This window comes from Acartia tonsa, chromosome 10, assembly GCF_053477335.1.
Source record: "Acartia tonsa isolate MP-2025a chromosome 10, ASM5347733v1, whole genome shotgun sequence".
In the NCBI taxonomy this organism is placed as follows: Eukaryota; Metazoa; Arthropoda; class Copepoda; order Calanoida; family Acartiidae; genus Acartia; species Acartia tonsa.
The window spans coordinates 7,946,790-7,972,012 of NC_137269.1; the positions used below are offsets into that span (position 1 = coordinate 7,946,790).

The window sequence follows — 25,223 nt, forward strand, 5'->3', positions numbered from 1 at the left end:
GGGAAATATGTAAAACATATAAAAATAGCCAAAAACCTGATAAAAGGCAGTCTGGCCGGTATGGTTGTTTTCTTAAAACGACAGAAAATTTAATTTTTATATCCTTATCTTAAAAAATTTCAAAAATCGGACCATATACACTGAAGATATGGAGAAAAATGAGAAAAATATAAAAATAGCCTAAAACCTGCTAAAAAGGCAGTCTGGCCTTCATGGTTGTTTTCTTTAAACGACGGGAAATTTAATTTTGATATCTATTAACTGAAAAAATTTAGAAAATCGGATTATAAACACTGAAGATATGGAGAAAAATGTAAAACATATAAAAATAGCCTAAAACCTGCAAAAAAGCAGTCCGACCGCCAATGATGTTTTATAGTCAATTGTGCTCCTTAATGATGGAAATGTTGTCAAAAATTTCAGCATTCTATCTTTTATAGGAGCTGAGTAAATCCCATTTCCCCCACAGCATTACGGACGGACTGACGGACAAAGTGAATTATAGAGTAGCTTTGCTACTAAAAATAACATGGTCTCAAATGATTGACACAACCAAAAAGATTTTACCCCATCATCTCTAAAACTAAAGAAGTAGCACCCAAAATAAAATTGCTGGTTTGTCGTGGCTGGCACCAGTTAACACATTTTACCCCCCCCCCCCCCCCCTCTGTTGTTAAAAAAGTTAAAAGTAACATGTTTAAAATGGTCTTACGGACATTCTAGTAATGATTACAGAGTTGCTACGCTTTCTAAATCGTATCTAATTACTACAGGAACCACCATGCAAAGTTTGGAATCAAAAGGAAAATTCTAATCTGTTTAAACTTACAGGAGGTAACTGTTCATCATGTACGGAAGATGTACTGACAGATGGACCAGTTAAAATTATAGAAAAAGCTTCGCTTATAATAAATTATATCAAAAATTGCAAAATACATACTAAACTATATTTTATTTTTTGAAATAATAAAAGTTGAAACTAAACATGTAAACAAAATCTTAATTATGCAATAAAGATCAAGACAAAAAATTATAGTATTTCAACAGTTATAGTTGTAAGGTGAATCTTTAAATCATTGTAATGGTGCGCTAAATCGGGGCGCGCCGAATTTCAGCCAATCATAGCGCGGCATATCATATAATGCTGAGCTGTGATTGGCTGAAATTCGGCGCGCCCCGATTTAGCGCACCATCAAAATTATTTAAAGATTCAGCTGTGGAAAATACTTTGAAAGTATTTTTTTATAGGAAGTCTTATTAAATTAATTAATTACATGCGTGATTTGAATTAAACTTTAATAACAATACTAATGATAAACTAATCCAGTGGTGTGCATTAGGGGATGAAGAGGAATGTCAACACCCCCCTTAAAATAAGAATCAGAAAAACCTGCCTAACCATTTTTTCATTCCCTTTTGTTCAAACCCCCCCTTGTGAATGTATGTGCACGCCACTGAATTAATCATTTTGCTTAAATATTTATCTGTGGTTCAACACTAGAACTTTAACCTTTTTTCTAATGGCTGTTACAAAATAAGAAACATAAGAAGGTATGTAAAAAGGTATTGCATCATATTAAAAAAAGCTTTCCGCGGATGTAAGAAATTAGTTTTTAATCTTATGATTGTACATTTTTATATTCGTAGAAAACTGGATATAATACAATGTTTTACATACAAAATTCGCGAGTCGGCTCCTATTTTTTTCTGGCTCCCAATATCGAATCTCATATGTATTATAGTAAAGATTATAAGCAAATTTACATATATAATCCCAGAATTTTGGGAGCCAAATTATGCCTTCAAAGACGATTTTTTTCAAAGATTTTTGGTGTTTAGGAGCCACTTTACAAATTTGATATGTAACGGTAATAAAGATGTTAAAGATAAGAAAGTATTGTTTATAAATAATCATAAAATTAGTAAAATTTAGCTTTTATTGAATGCAAAAATTCACCCAATCTCTTACTTATATTAATATTAAATGAAAATTCAACTGAAGTAAAACCAGTTAGCAAAACCTAACTTCTTTGTTTATGAACGGATTTCAAAAATTCTTTCACTAAACCCAGGGTGGTGAGGTATCGAGTGAGGTTGAGGGGGGAAGAGGGGGGCTACCTCACCCCCCCTAAATTTTTTTCATTTTTTGTTTCTTAACCAATTAAAAAAATTCTTTCACACATGAAATCACCAACCCCCGGAGAAAGAGGGAGGGGGACGGGAAGTATTTCCCCCCCCCCTTCCCCCAATTTTTTTAACTTTATTGTTTCTTAACTAATTTTAAAATTTCTTTCACACATGTAATCACCAAACCTGAATTACAATTTGTCTTTTTTTTGCTTTTTGCTTTTTATTGCATGTATATGAAATATTGGGCGAAGATTAATTTATCGTCCATTGTCCTATCGCTAACAACCAGGGAGGGAGAGGAAATTTGGCTTTTTTTACACTAGTCCCTAAAGTCTTATTAATAACGTTTTCTAATAAGTTGGCTCAACAACTTTGAAGACTTTTATTAAATTATGATTGGTTGGGTCCTTAAGTTGATTGTCCAAAAGTTCAACTTCTAATTGTAATCTATGGAAGGGGTAATTTTATTATCATCTTTTAGGATATACAACAATTCACCGGCAATTTTCTTAACCCTTCGGATCACTGGCTAACAACACATTAAAGATTTGATTTATGAACTGTTGACGATAAAAAAGTATAGATATCAGGGATAAGACAATGGCGATAAACTAATGTTCATTCCAATTTCCAAATGATGATACACTAAATTACCCATTCTGTAGATACCAATTATTTGTTGAAACGTTTGGGCACTCAGTTTAATAAAAAAACAATTCAATAAAAGTCCCCAAAGTTGTTGAGCCATCAAATAAGAGATAAATGGATAAACCAATGATAATAAACAAAATTAACGCATCTGTAGATAAGAATTGTAGGTTAAAATAACTAACACTTTAAGTTAAAACTAAGCAAAAAATTCAATAAAAGTAGTAAAAGCTTTTAATCCAATAAGTAATATGTTGTGTTTATAAAACCAGAATAATTTACAGTCAATTTCCCACGAATATTTAAATAAGAATAATCAATTTAATACCTCGTTTTTTAGCCGGGGCTTTTGGCTCCTCTCAGAGGTAACAAAACTTAATCTTTGATGATTTTTCATATTAATATCTGCGGAAAGCTGTCTATAATACGATGATATTAATAATTATTCTTGGGAAGCAATATCTTCGGCTTTAAAAGTTACATATTACACACCTAGTTTACTTTTATAGGCGTATTGTCTTGACAAACAAAATTACCCCTTCTGTAGATTAAACCTAGTGGTTGTTATTTCAATAATTGTAAGTATTGGCTCTATAATATCTATCCATCTAACTGTAAAAATGTTTAAAATACGGAAAAGTCATTGAAAGTAAAACTTTAATTTTTAACAAGAACAAAAATATTTATTTCATACCTAAAGAAAAGAAAATTAGATAAATTCAAAAATTGATTTACATAGATCACAGCTTATGCAAGGTTTATGCCATTTGAGAAATACAATACCCCCCCCCCCCCTCCTATTTTGAAAATTAATAGGCTTGGGATAAGTGCTATAACCCTGCTGGCGGGCTATCCAGAACTCAATAGGACCTAACCTTAATTTTAAAAAAAACTTAATTATCCCCCCGGGCCCCGCACTTTTTTTCAATTTATTAAAAAAATATATGTGTGGGTTGGTAGATTTATCATTGCTCAACAGGGTAGTTTGTGTGAAATAAACATAAATGCAAAAGATCTATAGAACACATTATGCGGAAGGTAATAGAATATGTGCAATAAAATATTGAACAGTTAACAAGAACAAATCAATATAGAGTATAATCAATTTTTTATCTTATTATATATAGTTTATTTGTCTGAAGCTTAAGATTTCATTGAACTGATTGAGTTCTTTATCCTAAGGAAGCTTTACATAGATCCAGGGAAGTTTTTAGACAACTTTTCAAATCCATTACTATCCCTTCTAATATATTGATTGATTGAGTATTAATAAATCCAATAGAAATACTTTAGGACAAATAATTTCTAAGGGATCAACACAAAGTTTGCATGAAAATTAATTAATCAATTAGTCCAGCTGTTTTCGTGGATCTTGTATTATATATGGACAGATATATAGACCAGCTATAAGAATTACATTTAGAATGGTAATAATCTAAAGAGTAGCCCTGCTTTGAAATAGTTATTCTCAATAACGTCTTTACTCAGATTTTTATCTTTATACTAGCGGTTACGCCCTTAGAGGTTTCTTAGGGCACTTTTATTAAATTGGACCCTCATTTTCATTTTAGTTTTTAAAGATGTTAAAAAATAATGATGTTTTCTTTTTTTTAGGGGGTGGGGGGAGTTGATTACCCCCATTTTCGTTTCAATTTTTAAAAGAAAATTGGGAGAGGGATTGGTAATTGTTTTTGGTACAGACCGACAGATACAGATTATCCCTTTCTTAGTGGCTGTTACTTAGAATCTTGTACAGGTTTTAGGCTATTTCCGAAAGAAAGCAAAACACACCCCATCTTTCCCCCCATTCCCCTTCTTTTCTACTTTTTTGCGGCATATCTAAAATGAAATGTTATAATGGTATAATCGTCCTTTAATCTTAAAACCTAATAGCATTACTTGGGGATTACTGTATAAGTAAGGTATACTCTTTCCCTCGTCCCTCTAACATAGAATAAAACCTGTCCTGGACTATAAAAGATTGGATAGATAGATATTTAGATAAATATATATAGGTAGATAGGTAAATAGATAGATAGTTAGTTAGTTAGATAGATAAAAGGAGAAAAGAAGGGGAAGGGGGGGGGGCTAGAGGGATGGATAAACATTATCACATATTTGTAGATATTTTTAGTAGTGAAGCTACTCTAGAATTCACAATGCCTGTCTGTCCGTTAGACACCAAATAGGGGAAATTTAGCTGGACTAAATGTTTTTAAAAATCAGCCTTGAGAAATCATAAAAATGAGTGATTATCCATCTCTTTTTGGGGGTTTTCTTTCCCACTTCTCTTCTCATCTCCCTCATTTTTATGATGTCACATGTCTGATTTTTGAGACACTACAGAGAAATTTGATTTTTTCAGCTCCTATTAACAATCAACTATAAAACATTTGTGGTTGTTGGGCTGCTTTTTATCGGGTTTTAGGCTATTTTTATATTTTCCCTATATCTTTGGTGTTTCATAATTATTCAATTTCTATAAATATGTTTGTCCTTGTCTCAGGGGCATACATTTTTAACAAACATTTCCGTTAAACATTTTATAACATTTGAAGATATTTCATCTCCCATTGTAAACATAACAACTTTTACAGGCAGTGGGGAATTTAAGATTTTTTTTCGAGAAAAACTGAGGCAGGACAAGGATAAATATAAGTGTAGGTATTTTAATATCCCCCCCACCCCACTACGAAGAAGAAGACGAATATGTCTACTTAAAGGATAAAAGCGCAACTACTCTATGATTAGAGTAAGTACATATCATGGGTACAATAAGTACATAAGTATCATAAGTACAATGGGTAGATAAAAGCTTTTCTATAATTATGGTCGGTCCATCCGTCTGTCCGTACTCCGTCTGGAACGGATAGCTATTTTCGTTAATTTAGGCATGTTAGAAATGTCCTATCAATTTCAAACAATTCATGGGGATTCCTGTAGGAGATAGGTACAAATCATAAAGGGTAAATTCTTTATAATCGTTACCAGAATGTCCGTACGCCCATTTTAAACAAGCTGATTTTAAATTTTTTAACAACCAATTTTTATGTGAAATAATTGTCCGATTGTATGTCGTTAAACCTTATCCTGTATTTCAACAGTTTTTTTAACAAACAATGAATAAAACATCCACAAAGCACAATTGTATGTTAATTTGTTGTTAGATTGCTTAGATACTAAATACTGTTTGAGGACATACTTACATTTTAAGGCATGATAATAAAGATACCTTTTAATAAAATTGTACCTTGTTACAGGAATTAAAACAGGCCTAAATTAAGCCTTAGACTTTAAATACCACCATCCTAAAAGATTTTTTAAAACGAAGTTTTTCTATAATTAGGGTCAGTCCGTCCGTCTGTACGTCCTAACAGTTGGCTCTTTTCGTTTATTTAGACATGTTTTAATTGCCCTATCGATTTCAAACATTGCATGATGATTTCTATAATAGTATTAGTAAGGTACGTAGCAACTCTATAATCGTTACATGAAATCCGTACTTCCATTTAAAACATTCAGATATTTCACTTTTAAAAGCGAAGCTTTTCAATAAATAGGGTCTGTCCGTCCGTCCGTACTCCCATCCGTAACGGTTAGCTCTTTTCATTAATTTGGACAGGATATAATTGACCTATTGTTTTCAAACTTTGCCTGATGATTCCTATAATCAGAATGTCTGTACGTACATTTATAATATGTTGTTTTTTGACAATAATTTTTCATGTGAGTTAATTATCCTATTCATCTGATTTTTAGAATACTGATTTCTATGACAACAAAATACAATGTTATTATTAAGTCCTAAAAATATGAATATGTCCTTGAACATTATCCTGTATTTAAGCAATTTTTCTTCCAATTTTGTTTATGCTTATACATTTACATTCTGCTTATACCGTTCTGACGCTCTACAAGTGTTTATGTTTGTCTGTCCTTCCTTTAAAGTACAACATTTTTTTTTGTATGATATCTTTTTTCTATTCATTTGATTTTTTGAATATTGATTCCGAGAGCAATACGTACAATATTATAAGCGAAGCATCTACACAATTTTATCCTTAAATAGTAGTTTTTCATCACACATATACAGTACTTGTTATGCCCAGTTCAGAAACAACTTTTGGAGGTCGACCAATTTATTCTGTAGGTCAACCTAAACAAGTACAACTAACAAATGCCTTTATAAAATCTTCAAAATTTTCCAGAGGTCGACCTATGTCTTTTGTGAACTAGGGTTTAATGTTCGTTTGTCATACCAACTAAATCTATAACTTCACTTTAATTTATGGATATTCTGACAGCCACACTAACCATCAGAAGTCACCAAAATAACCTATAAATTTGTATTTCTGAGGTGGGGAGGAGAATTGTTATAAATATCCTTAACCTTAATATAGACCAAGATGAAGCTTCCCTAATTTTTGTAGCCGCCAGAATATAGCTGTTTTCAAGATCTAATATCTTACTTACATAAATGAATTCACAGCCCGTGGTTGTTTTTTTTTACTTTATTTATTAAAAATATCTTAGTAGCAAAGCTCTTTAAAACTGACTTTGTATGGCCGTTCAAAATTAGAAACATTATTTAATAACAAATTTTTTTTTAAGATTGAAGCTATTCTATAATATATAAAGAGTGTTAAAAAATCAATCACTTCATGCTCAAGCAATGACAATGAGAAATTACCATTGAATTTTTAATTTACTCACCTCTCCAGAGAACTACGGTTTTTTTCAATTTTTAAAATTTGACAACCCCCCCCACCCCCCCCCCCCCCCTGACAACAACGAACAACTTTTTTAGGTTAGATAAGGTTTTAGGCTAGGGAGCTGAGCGCTGCGGCTAGGCAGGCAAGGGGGCCGAGCGCTGCGGCTAGGCAGGCTAGGTAGCCGAGCGCTGCGGCCAGAGTTCATAGTTTGTTGTTCTTGGGGAAGGGGGACTCAAATTTTCAAAATTGAAAAAAAATTTCTAAGAGGATATTACACATTTTTTTATGTTATATAATCATCCGATTGGTCTGATTTTACTCCAATTGCCAGACAAACATCCTTTTTTAGAAAATCTTTGCTTTTTAATAAATTATCTTCATCATTAAGCTGGCAATGATGTCTTTGAAAGGAAAATGAAAAAAATATTTTTTTTTTAGTAGCGAAGTTTCATTATAATTCCCTTTGTCTGTCCGTCAGTCAGTAAGTCCGTGGTGCTAGTGATTTTATCAGCAGCTATTAAAGTTAGAAACATTTTTTTTTCTTCAGAAGATTCTTTAAATCCTATGAGCATCTAGTAGGTAATTTACTTTGTCCAGTCGTCTGTCGATCATTCTACAAAAGGACATACCTAGAAAGTAAGAGATAGAGAAATAAAACTTTGGGGTCTAATAAAATAAACAGCCCATTGTCCCCTTTCTCTCTGCAGTTATTTCCTATATAAGATTACTAGAGTTGGCTCGATATAACTATCTCCCTATTGGCTAGTTACCTATTATGATCTTATAGAACAATTTTATTGTCACCCTATAGGTTAAGAAAATATAGAAAAAATCTTAAGATAAGACAATTTTCTTAGAAAATACTTGCCTAAATTGGTTTTATTTTTCTTAGAATCTTTAAATTTATCAAATTAATTCATACACTTTATTTCACTCTCTTTAGATTTTTTTTTTCAAAGACAACATCAAATATGTTTTTGAAAACATGTTGTGTTTATCACAACATGTTGTAACATAAACAGAGGTAGGTTTTAAAAAAAAGAATGCTGTGTTAATGCAGAGAAGAAAAAGAAAGGTGAGGGCAAGGGGAAATATTTTTTTCAATATTGTATACTTTTGCATTAAAACTGAGACTGCTTAAATGGCTCTTTTTGTTAAGGCATCAGGTTTCAGATATCAAGTTTCAACTGGGGTGGTTCAAGTCAAACCACTGAAACAATATTTTGTTCAATCTTATATACTTTGACATTTGAAATAAGACTGTTGAACACACACATATGTCTCATGCTGAAATAGCTTTTTCGGTTAAGGCATCAGGTTTCAGATGTCAAGGATGGTGGTTCAAGACCCACCACTGAAACAATATTTTGTTCAATCTTATATACTTTGACATTTAAGATAATACTGTTGAACACACACATATGTTTCATGCTGAAATAGCTCTTTAGGTCAAGGCATCAGGTTTCAGATGTAAAGGAGGGTGGTTCAACAACCACCACTTAACTAATATTTGTTTCAATCTTATATACTTTAACATTTAAAATAAGACTGTAAAACATATAGATAGGTTTTATGCTGAAATAGCTCTTTTGGTTAAGGTGTCAGCTTTCAGATGTCAAGGAGGGTAGTTCAAGACCCACCACTGAAACAATATTTTTTTCAATCTTACATACTTCAACATTTATGATAAGACTGATGAACATACACATATATCTCATGCTGAAATAGCTTTTTTGGTTAAGGCGTCAGGTTTCAGATGTTAAGGAGGGTGGTTCAAGACCCACCACTGAACTAATATTTTTTTCAATCTTCTATACTTTGGCATTTACAATAAGACTGTTTTAAGGCGTCAGGTTTCAGATGTTAAAGGGGGTGGTTCAAGACCCACCACTGAACTAATATTTTTTTCAATCTTTTATACTTTAGCATTTAAAATAAGACTGTTGAACATACACATAGGTCTCATGCTGAAATAGCTCTTTTGGTTAAGGCATCAGGTTTCAGATGTCAAGGAGGGTTGTTCAAGACCCACCACTGAAACAATATTTTTTTCAATCTTATATTTTACGATTTAAAATAAAACTGTTGACCACTTACACATGTCTCATGCTGATATAGCTCTTTAGGTCAAGGCATCAGGTTTCAGATGTAAAAGAGGGTGGTTCAAGAACCACCACTTAACTAATATTTGTTTCAATCTTATATACTTTAACATTTAAAATAAGACTGTAAAACATATAGATATGTTTTATGCTGAAATAGCTCTTTTGGTTAAGGTGTCAGCTTTCAGATGTCAAGGATGGTTGTTCAAGACCCACCACTGAAATAACATTTCTTTCAATATTATATACTTTACGATTTATAATAAAACTGTTGGACACTTAAACATGTCTCATGCTGAAAGAGCTCTTTTAGTTAACGCATCAGCTTTCAGATGTCAAGGAGGGTGGTTCAAGACCCACCAATGAACCAATATGTTTTTCAATCTTATACAGGGTGCACCACATAAATCCGGACTTTTTCTTCTTTTTAAACAAATAAACATAAAATCGTCAATTTTAAAGATTTTATTGAATTTTAAAAACTGGGAAGCCACCTAGGTATATGACTATTAGATTATTTAATAAAATCGCCGCCAGCCTCAATCACCGCCTCTACCCGCCCCCTGATCCGCCCGTTGACCCTGGTCACCATGTCCCTGTTTAAGCAGGCGAAGTTCTCCATGATGGGAGCAATGAGAGATGTCTTTTTGGTATGGGCGCAACTACTTGTTCATGCTTTAATGGCGCTCCAGGCCCAAAAGTCCGTTGGATTAAGATCGGGGCTGCTGGGAGGCCACATCTCCATAAGGACGGGAGTAACTGCAGGATCCAAATTAACCCATCTTTAAAGCTACCCTTTGACACGGTAGCTCTCATTTGGGCCACAGTTAAGCTATAACAACGTTTTATACCTTTTTAAAAATGGCATGAAGATTAAGATTGGGTTATTAGCGCAATACATAGTCTAAAACGAGTTTCAAGGTTACATATTGGCCCCTGACATTTTTGACATCTTAAAATCTATTTTTAAAAATATTTTTAAATTTTTTATTACTTATTATCTCAGACAGTGAAAATTAAATTTGGTGTTTGGGTTGTTGCAAACTGAAAACTATCGGAATGGAACCTCATTTCTACCCCTGAGCTACGATGACAGACATGGAAGAGTGTGAAATTTTAAATGATACTATAAGAAATAAGTTTTTGTATACATTGTCTATTTTCACAACTAATAATTGGTCTCCAATATAGCTCATTTATAGAATGTTGGTTACCTTATCTGTATGTTGCGGGTTCGAGGCTCTCTGAGAGGGGCAGGGATTTTGTTGTTGTTAAAAATTGGGAGTTTCTGTGTAATAAAAGTTGTCACAAATATAGGTATTAAATAATTACTTTGTCCTCTAGGGGAGGGCATGAGAGGTCAGGAAAATAGCTTAAATCCGCCCAGTAAGATAAGTATAAAGCTTATCTGAAAAGAATAAAACAATTGAGATCACCAATTTCTATGATTTTTAACTGTAGACAGAAAAAAACCTTAAAATACTTAAAGTTATTGAATATGTTTTAACTAAAAAATAAAAAAACTTAATTTTATCATAAAACAAGAAATATTTAAGCTATCTGGCTATTTTTTTTAATATGATAGAAATTTTTTTTGCTTAACAACTTTGCTTTAATTTTTTGTTTTGAAAAAATCAGTTTCAAACCGGTTTAATTGTGTTTGAAAATTTAATTATGAGTAATTAGTGTCATAACAGCTTGAATAAGCCTAGAGTAACCCTTGTCAAGTGGGAGAAGGTTAGTCTACTCTACCCTTAACCGTCAACTATTTATAGGCACCTTTCCCTACTTAAGGGCCCTTAGACTACCGTAATCTAGCCTAAAGACACTCTTCCTTAAGCCAGGACACCAATACCCAGGTTATCTAGTACCCAGGTGGGCCAGGGTAACACCAAAGAAGTCCTCTGTAAGCTTGAACTAAAGATCTTTAACCGATACTAAGATATCTTCAACCGTTGTCTACTTTTAAGCCTTCTATACTACGCTAAAGGGTCTCTAACTACCCCCTGAAGGACAGATTTACATCGAAAAGTACCTTAGTAGACACTTTTGTGTTGTCATATTACACTAAAACCTCTACCAAATTAATAAAGGGTCACCGTGGACATTCGGAGATAGATGCACATCATAGTTCCCCTAGAAAATACACTATACTTGAAATTTCACTTATAAATGTTTAAAAACATTAAATTCCAAATTGACAAAATCCATGTTTCTTCGATAACTAGCGAACGGATTGAGCTAGAATCGATGGTAAGGTGTCTAAATGACCGTCTCGACCCCACGGACTCACACAAAAAAATTGGGGGACTTAGGACAATTTTTAGGGGGGTAGACCAAACGATGTTTGATTTTCTGATGCAAGTTTTGGCGAATTTTTTTATCAATTTTTCTTTAAAAATCAGTTTTTCCTAGAAAAACTTTTTTATTTCTCAACCGATTTTGAACTTCAAGGTGGCAAAATGTCCGTCTTGATGAGATACACACGTGTACAAAATTTGGGGTCAAGATTTCAACTCCTTCCCTGTCGGACCAAACGATATTTGCTGAAAAAGCTACGCCAAAACTTGTATCGATGGACTTACATCTTGTGGTCCAGCCCCCTAAACGTTGAGCTATCAACCTAAAATTTTTTGTGTAAATTCTACTCACTAAGACGGTCATTTTGCCGTGTTTAAATCTTCTGTAGCTCTATCCTAACCCAAATGAGAAAGAAAATGAGATTTTTCAGTGGCACCCTGCTGGGTTCACGCCAAAACTTGTATCGATGGACACAAATCGTTTGGTCTACCCCCCTAAATATTGTCCTAGGATCTTCATCTTTTGCAAGCTGATGAGGCTCATTGAGACGGTCATTTAGACACCTTAACCTCGACTGTAGCTCTATCCTAGCCCAACTGACAAACTTTTGCCAAAACTTGTATTGATGAGTTGAGAGGCCGAAATCCAACTTCGCCAAAACTTATATCGATTGAACATACATCGTTTGGTCCAGCCCCCTTAACTTTGAGCTACTGACGTCAAATTTTGCACAGGTGTCTGGCATGATAATGCGCTAATTTTGCCGTGTTTAGATCCACTCTAACCCAATCCGTTCACTAGTAATAGGGGATTACTGAAATTAGTTTTAAAATTTTGTTAAAATGAAGCTATAGTGCTGGTTATGGAAAAACTGGATTAGAATCAGTTCTTAGCCATACTAAAAATCCATGTATACCATCGCATTTTAGTAAATTTCCTTGTGTACCAAAATTAAAATCGTCAAATTTTCAACAGTTTTGTTAGCCCAGACAGTCTCCCCCTTAAGACTAACAAAACAGGTTAAAATAATTTAATTTTTTATTTTAATATCCGCGGAAAGTTGTCTATATAGGATGCGATAAATAAATATCATTTTAATGTGGAATTGATAAAAAGACAATTTTCTTAGGGACCAAAAGGGATAAGACAATGGCAAATTGATGTACATTCCCAATGATGATAAAAATTTACCCCTTTATTTAAAAATATTTAAAATTTATGGGCTGTTTATTATACTAGTCCCCAAAGTTATATAATGAAGTTTTCATATTCGTTGGCTCAACAACTTTGGGAACTACATTAAAGTTTTATTAGTTGGATCATTTATTTGAGTGTTTAAATGTTTCAACCACTAATTTTACGCTACAGAAGGGGCAATTTTGTGTAACGTCATTGGGGATGTACATCAATTTATCGATCATTGTACTATCCCTTTAGATCCCTGCATAATATATCTATGGTTACCAACACCCATCGTACAGACAACTTACCCTTTGATTGCATGACCTTTGTCTAAAGAGTTCTAACTGTGCATGGTAATTAGTGGCGCCTATTTATGTTGCACACCTGACATAGAAGCAGTAGGAACCATTTTTAACGTCTTTAGTTTTGAAGATATAATTTTTAGAAACATAACTTTATAAGAAATTCAAATATTTTCAGCTAACTTATAATATGTTTTGTCATAGGCTTCCCTTTATACGAAACAATTCACCCAAGAAAAGCTTTATCCTAAGATATACGTTAATCTACACAGAGAGAGAGAGAGAGGGGACAATGGGCTGTTTATTACAAGAGTTCCCAAAGTTTTATAATAACGTTTCCTTATTGGTTTGCTCAACAACTTTGTGGATTAAAGTGAATTTTGATTGGTTGGCTTATTAAGTTTTGTGCCCAAACGTTTCAACCACTAATTGTAATCTACAGAAGGGGTAATTTTTGTGTATCATTAATGGGGATGTACATCAATTTATCGTCTTTTGGCTTATTATGCAAAATAAATGCAATAGTTAAGCCCTAAAATCTGTACAATATTTCAACCAATGACATAACCGGACTGTTACTCCGCTGTTATCCTATAGGCTTCCAACATTCATAAGTAGCAAAGCACACAAAAATGAAGTTTTTTTACATTTAACTTAAGTCCGTCCGCCCGTCCGTATGAGACAATTATGTCCTTTTTGACGAACATTGACAAATATAGAGTTCTATCTCTCTCTCTCTCTCTTTCTCCTAAATTACACCTAAATTATTAACCTTTAAACCTAAACGTATCTATAGTATCTATCTATCTATTTTTCTCCTTCTTTCTATCTTTAACTAATACATTTTAAAGATACTTGTTGCTTCGACCCTGGTCCTTTGGAGAGGGAAGGGAAGTTATAAGCAGAATATTAACTTAAGGTATATAAACTTTCTGTAAAATTGTAAAGATATAGGATTCTCTTTACAGGCATCCTTACATTTTTACAAAAACAATTTATATATATGCTTTGCTTAAAATATTTTACCTTTTGGTCCTAGGAATCATTGCTCCATAAATCAGATTAAAGGGATAATTACATTTTATAAAAGATTGTCAAAATTTAAAAATTTAAATGTTGGTAAAGTCAGTTCAAAATACCCCCCACAAAATGTTAAACTATGTAAACAAGGATGACAACATCCATAAAAGCGAAGCACTGAAATGGTAGGACAAGCGGACATTAACACTTGTATAGTGTCAGAACTGAATAATCAGAATATAAATGTATAAGAATCGGAGCAAAATTGTAAGTAAATTTGTTGATAAACTACTTGATACAGGATAATGTTTATGGACATACTGACATTTTTAGGACTTGATTATAGAGTTGATTTGCTTATACTTTGTTGTCCCAGGAATCAACTTTATTGAACTGATTGAGTTCTTTGTTTTAAGGAAGCTTTACATAGGTCCAGAGAAGATTTTAGGCTATTTTTCAAACTCATCCCTATCCCTTAAAATATATTGATAGATAGATTGACTATTATTAAATCTGTTAGAAATACTTATGGACCAACAATTTCCAAGGGAGCAATAAAAAGCTTGCATGAATATTAATTAACAAATTAGTCCAGCGGTTTCAGGGATCTTTTACTAAATATAGACAGATATATAGACCAGCTATAAAGAAATATATTTAGAATGATAGAAAAGCTAAAGAGTAGCTCTGCAATTTGAAATATTTATGCTTAATAACCGCTTTTCTCAGTTTTTTATCTTAATACTAGCGGCTACGCCCCTAGAGGCTTTATTAGGGCATTTGAGGTGGGGGAAGGGAGTTAAATTCTAAAAGAAAGAGTAAAATGATGTTTTTTTTTTGGGGGGGGGGGGAGTTGATTACCCCCATTTTCATTTCAATTTTTAAACGGGGACAGAGTTCTGGATCTCAGATATTATGGATCTTTTCAAACCTGTTTACCCCTCCCCTATTTTCATTGTACATGAACCAGAAATTTCTGGATACACCCCTTCAAAGCTCTTTCAATATGTTTCTACAGTTCAACAAATTTAAATTGTAAATTGCCGTTACTAATTTATTGTTAATTACTAGCTTATATAACTATTAAATATGTAACAACGTACAGCCAGAAGTAAATAAAAACAAAAAACTATACTACTTTATATAAATGGATAAGGATAATGGTAATTTTCGATTAGTATTATAGATAGCTTCTCTAAGCCCCGGGCTAACAAAACTGGTAGGTATTAATTTTATGATTTCTATTATAAAATTCGTGAAAATTGTCTATAATACTATACATGATTTTTCAGTATTGTTGAGAACTGGTTCCAATCCAGGGGATCTTAATCGGTTCTGAAGCCATACTGGAAATTTTTAGTAAGATAAAAGTTATGCTTGAAAATTGTTTTATTAGCTATTATTATAAAAAAAATTTCATTTTTAAAAAAACGTCATTTGCGTCATCTTCGCGTAATTTCTATTTTCAGATATTTTGGAGAAGCTATCTTTTAAACGAAAAATTGTGAGGGGGTGGGGTCATTTTTTTGGTAGAGACAGACACAGATTATCACTTCCTTAGATAGATAGACAAAAAGATGGATAGATAGATAGATAGAGATAGATAAAGAGACAGATAGATAGATTGATGGATGGATAGATAGTTAGATTGAAAGATGGATATATGGATAGATATATAGATATATAGATAGATAGATAGATATAGATGGATTGATAGATAGATAGACAGATAGATAGATAGATAGATAGACAGATAAATAGATAGATAGATAAACAGATAGGAATATAGATAGATAGAATCAAATAAAAAGAAATAGCCTAAAACCTGTCCATATAACAATACTAAGCTTCCCTGACAATTTAACAATGAATAGTTAAGAAAGCGTCATCTATTAAACCGGTTTTAAACTGATTTTTTCAAATCAAATCATAAAAGCAAAGTTGTTAAGCATGAAAAAAACTCTAGCATATTAAAAATTACCCAGATAGCATTATTTTTGCTTGTTTTATGATAAAATTAATTTTTTTCTGTTCTACAGTTTTTTTCTGTCTAGAGTTAAAAATCATGAAAATTGGTGAACTCAATTAGTTTTTCTTTTAAGGGCAGCTTTATACATATCTTACTGGGTGGATTTAAGCTATTTTCATTACATCCCTCGCACAAATATATTATAATCTTATATAGGAAATAACTTCAGAGAGAGAGGGGACAATAGTCCCCAAAGTTTTCTTATTCGTTGATTTAATAATTTTATGGCCTATAGGGAATTTTGATTGCTTGGTTTATTGAGTTGTGTGTTCAAACGTCTCACTCACTAATCTACAGATAAGGTAATTTGTGTATAATTTGGGATGTTTATCAATTTATCGGCCATTGTCTAATCCCTTTAGATGTCTGGTTATATTATAACAATTTGTTATTAAAAAATCTTTAAATGTCATTTTATGTTTTATTCTTTTTAGTAGCAAAGCTACTCTATAAATAACTTTGTGTGTCTGTCCGTCCGTCCATCTGTACGGCTAAGGAGAAAAATCAATTTCGTAGAAAGCTTAAATTTTTAGTGTTAACCTAAGAGAGAGAGGACAATAGTTCCCAAATTTTAAAATAAAGTTTACTAATTGTTGGCTTAACAACTTTGGGGAATTTTCTTGACTTTTGATTAGTTGCTCCATAAAGTTGAGTAACTAAACGTTTCAACCACTAATTGTAATCTACAGAAGAGGTTATTTTGTGTATCATCTTTGGGTTTGTACATCAATATATCGGAAATTGTCCTATCCCTTTAGATCCCTGGTTATATTATAACCATATCTTATTTATCATTATCTTTAAATTGCTTCTTATGTTATCTTTTTTAGCAGCAAAGCTACTCTATAAATAACTTGGTGCGACTGTCCGTGCGTCCATCTTTATAACTAATGGGAAACGTGTATTTCTTGACTACTATTTAAGGTAGAAAGCTGAAATTTTTGTTGAAAACTTATAAAACCCATGCACATCTTGAGTGAGCCATACCCCGAATTTTTCAAGCGAAGATTCTATATCAGTGAGCATTAAATGTGAATTTATCTTTTACTGTTAAAGAAAACAAGGATGATAACATCCATAAAAATAAAGCTCTAAAAACGAAGGACCATAGAACATGAATACATGTAGAGAGTCAAAACTTTGGGTACTTATATTTAAATTGATAAGTATACTGACTTCTTAAATTTTAAAATGTCCCAACCTTTTAACCAATAATTTTAATCTAAAGAATGAATAAATTTGATAATCATCATTGAAGACGCATAAACATTTATCTTATATTGTCTTATCCCTTAGAAACCCTTCAGAAAATAGATGTTTTAAAAGTTGAAATGCTGGAAATAATAATTTATTGTCTGAGATTTTCGCAAACTCTAATAATCTGTTTATTCCAGATGGGTAATATAGCGATACCCCACATCCCCTCCCAACAATAGAGGAACATATTGACTAATAACTGAAAACTATATTATCAACCTGAAAGGATGTCATTTTAATTGTCCAATGTCCCCTCTCTTCCTGAATATTTTGATTGTAGAATTTTAGGTAAAATTAACCTATTGTTATTTATTTACATTATTATAAGTAAAATATGACAACTATTTTACAGGGAGGGAGGGGGCATTAGGCTGTATATTACACTAGTCTCCAAAGTTTTATGATAACGCTTTCTTTTTCGTTGGCTTAAAAATTTAGGAGGTTTTTAATAAATTTTAAAAAAAAGTTAAAGGCCCAATGTTACAGCCACAAATTATAATCTACAGAAGGGGTAATTTTGTGTTTCATTATTGGGTATGTACATCAATTTATCGGCTATTGTCTTATCCCTTTAGATCTCTGTTAAATATGACTTTTATTTTATATTAGGTAATGTAAAAAACACAAACTCTACGAATTAAAGAATCCGCCAATTATTTAGATGTTAAAAACAGACGTTATTTTTTCATGTAAACAAGTATGTCAGTTACTTTGCTAGATAGTTAGAGAGAAAGAGATAAACAGATAGATATTTGCAGGGTTCTCCTTGGAAACAACAAATTTTTAAACAGTCATTTAAATTTTTTGTCTGACTGACAGTTAAATACTTATTTTAGGTGTAAATGTACTTTATTGGATATTCGGAAATTGGCATGTGTGACGTCATAAAAATTCACCCTTTTTAGGGGTTTCCTTTTCCACTTCTCCTCTAATCCTTCCTCTTTAGATGTATTTTTATGACGTCATACATGACACTTTCCGCATAACTACCTTTCCTTTAAAATTTAAATTTCAAATTTTTATTTTGTTTATATTAATGAAAACAAAAAATCAATAGTAAGCTTTGCTCCTCCTACATATTTGTATATTGCCCCAAGACAACTCAAGAAGTTTTAAGTGGGGTGTTGACAAATGGATAGGGAAAAATATGCTTCAAGTATTTCAAGTACTCTTTTTGTATTGAAATCTTTAAATCTTAGAAAAGAAACTGATGGGAAGGGTTAGGTAGGGGGGATTCAGGAAGATTTACTAGATTGTTTGCAAAAAAGTAATTTTTTTCATTATGTTTAAAAAAAATCATATCAAGCACATAAACTAAACATCTAATAACAATTTTTGATTACATATTTCTGTCCTAATGTGTTATTTACTTTTACTTTTACAAGTTCACTTTTATTACTAAGTGAACTTGAAAACTCTTCCAACCTTTGTAAGATATGCATAAAAAAAACAAATGATAATGCACAAAATTACCACTTCTGTAGATGAAAATTAGTAGTTGAACACTCAACTGAATTAACCAACCAATCAAATTCACCAAAGTCACCCAAGTTGTTAAGCCAACAAATAAGAAAACATTATTATAAAACTTTGGGGACTAGTGTAATAAACAGCCCATTGTTCCTTCTCCCCCCCTCCCCTCCATCCTATTCTATAAAGTAGTAAGCTTTTTTTGTCTTTAGTGAAGGATCTTGCTAACCGCTGAACCGATAAATAAAGCCTTTTTCATGGGAATTTAGCTGTGCGGACGAGATAGCACATCATTTTATATGATTAAAGAAACAGAAATACTTAGCAGTAGGGGAGATTTGAATATGCATTTTAATCTAACATTTATGTGGTGATGAATAAATTATCAAATTACATAAAATTATTAAATTCATAATGAAGCTACTCTGTTATTGAAAATTTCGTTATCATTTACGTAAAATACTGTCCAACAAACAATTAACCCTTTGATTGCACGAATTTTTTTTCTGAAAAGTTCTAACTGTAATTGTTAACGAGTTGCGCCTTTTTAAAGGCCAAGGCATTATTCCTTCTCTAACTGTTTATGACGATCACATGACAAATCCAAAGTAGAGAGGATTTTTAATAACTTTAGTTATGATCTAGTGTCAGTCTTACATTCGAACCTATCACCTCAATTTTTAAATTAACAAAAAGAGCTAACCGTTACGAACGGACGACCTTAATTGTAGTTTTATAAAAAAAATACTAAAATGAAAATTATTTCATATTTCATTCTGAATACTGAAAAAGAAAAAAAATATTATTATTACTTATCGTGCTGTGCTAATTTTGAATAATTTCATCCTTTTAATCAATTTTATCAAAATCTTTGGAAAGGTTGTGTGATTTAAACAAGACATTTTTGGTTTTCATATGTGAAAACTCTTAAACTGGCTCTAAAAAAAATATTGAGAGCCACTACATATTAGATTCCAATGTTTATCTCTAGATCAAGGTATTTATGACTTGGTGCTTATCTTAGCTAAAATCTTTTACATATAAGATTCAACAATGGCTCTTTAAAATTCTCCAATGAGCCGGCTCTCGGATTTTATATTATTACATAATTAATCGGATATTTTTCAGTTTCCAATCAAAACTGGAATAAAATATTTTTCTTTTCTTCTGTGCTTAGAACTTATGCACTTAGATTGGGGTTTCTCGTCATCAAACTTTCTTGTTCTGCCACAAACCACCGCTGTTCGTCATACCACTTAATCCATTTCTTCACTTCTACCTAAAATATTAATTTATTGAAGTAATCGACAGATACCTAATTAATCTTGTATCTAAGGAAATAAGACAATGGACGATAAATTCCTCTAATCATAGTAAACAAAATTACCCTTTTTGTAGATTAAAAATATTTATACTACTAGTTTCTACCAAAATATCTAATAAAGCAAATCTGATGACATTTTAATTAAAAATAAGGATGACAACATCCATAAAAGCGAAGCTCTGAAACGGTAGGAAAAACGGACATAAACACTTGTATAGTGTCAGAACTGAATAATCAGAATATAAATTTAAATAGTCGATTGAAGTAAATTTGTTGAAAAACTGCTTGAGACAGGATAATGTTTATGGACATACTTACATTTTTAGGACTTGATAAGAGTTTCTTCGCTTGTAATATTGTACTTTGTTGTTCCAGAAATCAGTATGCCAAAAATCAGATCAATTGGATTATTAGATCACATAAAAATTTGTTGTTAAAAAAAGTAAAAAAAATCAACATGTTTAAAATGGATGTACAGACATTTTGGTTATGATTATAGATTGCTAGGTTTTCTAAATTGTACCTAACTACCACCGGAATCATCAAGCAAAGTTTGAAATCGATAGGACAATTCTAACATGCCTAAATTGACGAAAAAGCTATCTGTCCCGGACGGACAGACCAACCCTAATATTAGAAAAGCTTTGCTTTTAAAAATATATGAACAGTATTATGTGTATCTGTGTGTATCAAACAGAATGCGTTGAGACTGCTATTTTGCCCAGTCACAAACTCAAAAGGGGACTATGCACGAACGAGACCTAGTAATTCTAGACACCTTCCAGCATTGATCTTTGGTATTTTTTAGTGAATATACTAGGTTTATGTCTAATATTTGGTTTATTGTCCATGGTTTTATATGATTTTTAAAAAATGTTAAGCATTTTTGGTGCAATAATGCTTTGTTGAGTTTAAAGGACAAAATAAAATAACACGGCAAAATTCATATAATGCTGTAAATTACAAACGTACATTAATTTTACTGTTTACAATAATTCAAGTTACAAACCCTTATTATAAATAGGTATAAATTTTTCTCTTGAAATACCTAATACTTATGTGTTAAAGCTTTTGAAACAACAGTTTGAACAACAAAATATTTGATGAGATTTTATTAAAAAATGCTTATAGTTTCAAAGTGACAAAGTTTTTTCATATAAAACCATGAAAAAACCTAATTTTTAGTCAATAATCCAAATATTAATCATAAACCTAGTAAAATTCACTGAAAAATACTAAGAATCAATGCTGAAAGGTGCTTAGAATGACTTATTCTAATCCGTGCATTGCATAGTCCCCTTTTAGAGTAGCTGTGCTATTAAAAATGACTTACCTTGGAGGATGTTAATACCAACGCAACTGCAAGGCTTTCTCATTAGACCCTCATTTCTTGTTACTAAAACAACAGAATAATTTAAAAACCAATTGTGAGTAAAAAGCTTAATGATAATATTAATCCTCCCAAAATCTTATTGTAAATTTTGCTAAAATCATAGGAGGAAAAGTAAGAGTTCACAATACTAAGTAACCATAGAGTTATGTGATTTAAGATTTGAAAACAGGATTAGAACGCTGAAATTAAGCATTTTTTTATTTACTATGTCTCAATAAGATTTTTATTCTGTTGAGACATAATTTTTTTCCTTTTAGATATCGGGTTTGACGGCAGTGGTGGTTTCAATGCACTTTTCGTTTGAATTGCAATGCAACGCACTCAATTGCACATGGTAATGCAACGCGCTTGCCCAGGGTATTAAGTAAGGTAACACCCATTAAACAACCAACTCTTTGATTTCACAACCTTTGGCTATAAATCGTAACTGTGCATGGTATTCTCCCTACTCTAACTATTTATGTTGCGCACCTGGCATAGCAGCTGTAGGAACCATTTTAAACATCTTTAGTTATGAAGCAGTGTTTTGTCCAGATTTGAACCTATCACCTTCGCGACAATGAGCAGGTGTGCTACGTGTTACGGCCACAGGTTCAATAGTGATATATGAATATAGACAGAGTTACAGTTTTGAAAGAAAAAATAATGTCTAACCTTTCCGAATTGGACTTAGTATTTGACATACGAGGCGCACAATCTTTTTATTAATCTGTTATATCAATTTTAAGATTATTTGGACAGTATTCTGTCTTATGGTGTGGTGAAGCGATAACAAAGTTTTGGTTAAGTTTTTCTCTGTCTTAATGCATCCTTGAGCTTGCGAGAACATTAGGACATTTTGCTTGGAGGGGGGGGGGGGGGGGAAGGGAGGGGCATACTTGTTGATCGCGGGGGATGGGATGGAGGGGCAGAAAGAGGCATTTTTAATCATGCGTTATAATATTACCTTAATAAACATATTTTTTTCTTCCTGTCTACGTTTCAAGTTCCATTACTGGGCATGGATTTTCTTTGTCTGAATGAAATTAAAATTGAAAAGGTAGTAAGTATAAAGTGCAAAAAAAGATTTTAGATCAAAAACTTACAATTTTGTCTCACCTATAGACAATACAAACGGACTGACAGACCATATGATAAATAAAGTAGATATTTGTCAAAGGAAAATCTTTCACCAAAAAAATCAGCCATTTATTTGGAATGACAGTTGAAATAATCAATTTTTTCAAAATAAATCAAATGGCAAGAGAATTATGAACAGACTGACAGACCAAATAAAATACAGAGAAAATCATATGTTCATCGTTAAAGCAGACATCAAAAGAAAAGGTAGCAGTCGAGTAAATAAAATTTTTCATAAAAAAAATAATGAAGGGCCAAGAATTACTGATGGACTAACAGACCATGTTACTTATAAACTGAAAACTCATTGTTATAGGGAATATTTACGTAAGTTTTAGACGCCTATCTTAAATAGCAGCTATGATATTTACATTCCGCACACATCTTTTCTCACAGACGGACGGACAGACATGAAATACAAAGTAGCTTCGCTTCAGAAAAAAGACGGATCATGGAAAGAAAACAAAGTTGCGGGTTTCGTCGTATTTTCACAGTAGCCTTTCTCATAATTCTAGCCCCTGCGGGGGGCTCTAGCCCTGCAGTGCATATTTTCTAACCCTGCAGGGCAATCATCAACATTTACTTAACTAACCTAACCTAAAATAACCTTTCAAAAGCTACTGTGAAAAAACGATGAAACCCAACAACTTCGATTTCTTTCCATGACCCAAAAAGATTTATTATTTCTACCTACCTCTAAATACATTCTCTGAAGATAAACGCATTGATTTATTCATTCTAGAAAACTCTGTAATATTTTGATATTGTTAGACCAGACTCTAAATAGGTCATCCTATTTTAAAAAGTAGTAAGGGTTTCTTGTCTGAAGCTTAAGAACTCAAGAACTGTTGAACCGATTGAGTTCACTATTTTAGGTAAGCTTCACATGGGTCCTATTATAGTTTTGGGCAATTTTATTTTAGGATTGAAGTCTTGGATAGTTTTAAGCTATTTTTCTAGACCCCTAGATGCTAGAGGGTATAGCCGCTAGTGTTAATTTAAAACATTAGGTATGTGCCACCTACAACACCAAATTGTTTTTCTTCTTCAAAGATTTTTTGATAAATCTTTTATCGTAATGAATATGTATATTGACTATTGCCGAGAGAGCATAGTTGCCAGATTTTTTTCAGATGTAAGTGTACTAAATAGGTTTACATTGGACCTTAACGTGTACATTTTTTGGGGGAAAGAGAAAAAGGAGAGGAGGAATCGAAATAAAGGGAAAGTGGTTTAAGGGGAGGGGGGTTGCTAAACTATCTTAAATAAGAATTACACTAGCGAGTACGCCCCTAGTGGCCTCTAGAGGCTCTTGAGGGAGGGGGGTGTCGGCATCCCCCCCCCCCCCACCTTTCAATGTGAAAAGAAAAAGTTTTTTTAGGGGGGGGGGGGATTTTTATAGGGGTTAATTCTTTCAGGAGGGTGGTAATACCTTCCCCGAATATAGTAACAAACCTTCCAAAACCTATAAGCAGCTACAAAATGTAAAGGAGAACCATAATAGTTCAGTAGTTAGCGAGATCCTTCAGTACACAGACTGGTATCCTTTTACTCTTAAGGATATTAAAGAAGTTTAAGTACCTTGCTTTCCCTCTATTTACATTTGTCAAAAATTAGGTCAAAAATTGCGTAACTTACGCGCAAACAGGGTACATATGGCACCGCTACGAGAGAGACCTGATATATAAGACAACAGCGACAAAAATAATTTTAAATAAAGATATTTTCACTCCCCATTATATAACTTATTTAAACTCCTCGTAAAGTATATATCCTCCTCTCCTACTCACCCACCCCCCTGCCTTCCATATCTAACTTAACTTAATAATTGGTAAAAAATAAATTCATAAGAAAATTTTTACCTATTCAAAAATATTCAAAAACTAAAGAAATTGTTAATGGAGATGCTTCGCTTAAAACATTGTACCTACTGCGGCTTTGCATGTAAGAAATTCAATTATAAAACTACCATTATATAAAAGTTTGCTATCCTCTCCCTCCCTATTATAGCAACCCAGTAATTTTCAAGTAGAAATATTACTTTTAACTTGGTTATCTATTAATTAAAATAAAATTACTTTATCACAATTTTAAAAATGTTGAAAATATCTGTAATGTTTACGACGCCATATTGATATGAAACCAGCTGTCTGCTTTTCTGTAAATATTGTCGTGTTTTTTTTTTAGATATTCTTTGTATAATATTAAAGCCGACGAAATTAAATATCAAATAA

General features: G+C 32.3%; 1 long non-coding RNA gene across 1 annotated transcript; it reads right to left on the reverse strand.

The window, feature by feature from the left end:
- Positions 1 to 19,906: 19,906 nt before the first annotated feature.
- Positions 19,907 to 24,197, reverse strand: LOC145329302 (uncharacterized). Its single transcript, XR_013882858.1, has 4 exons — positions 23,684 to 24,197; positions 22,817 to 22,885; positions 21,811 to 21,873; positions 19,907 to 20,432 (listed from the first exon to the last, which is right to left on the reverse strand). It is a non-coding gene; the product is annotated as an uncharacterized LOC145329302 (long non-coding RNA).
- Between the last annotated feature and the right edge of the window lie 1,026 nt (positions 24,198 to 25,223).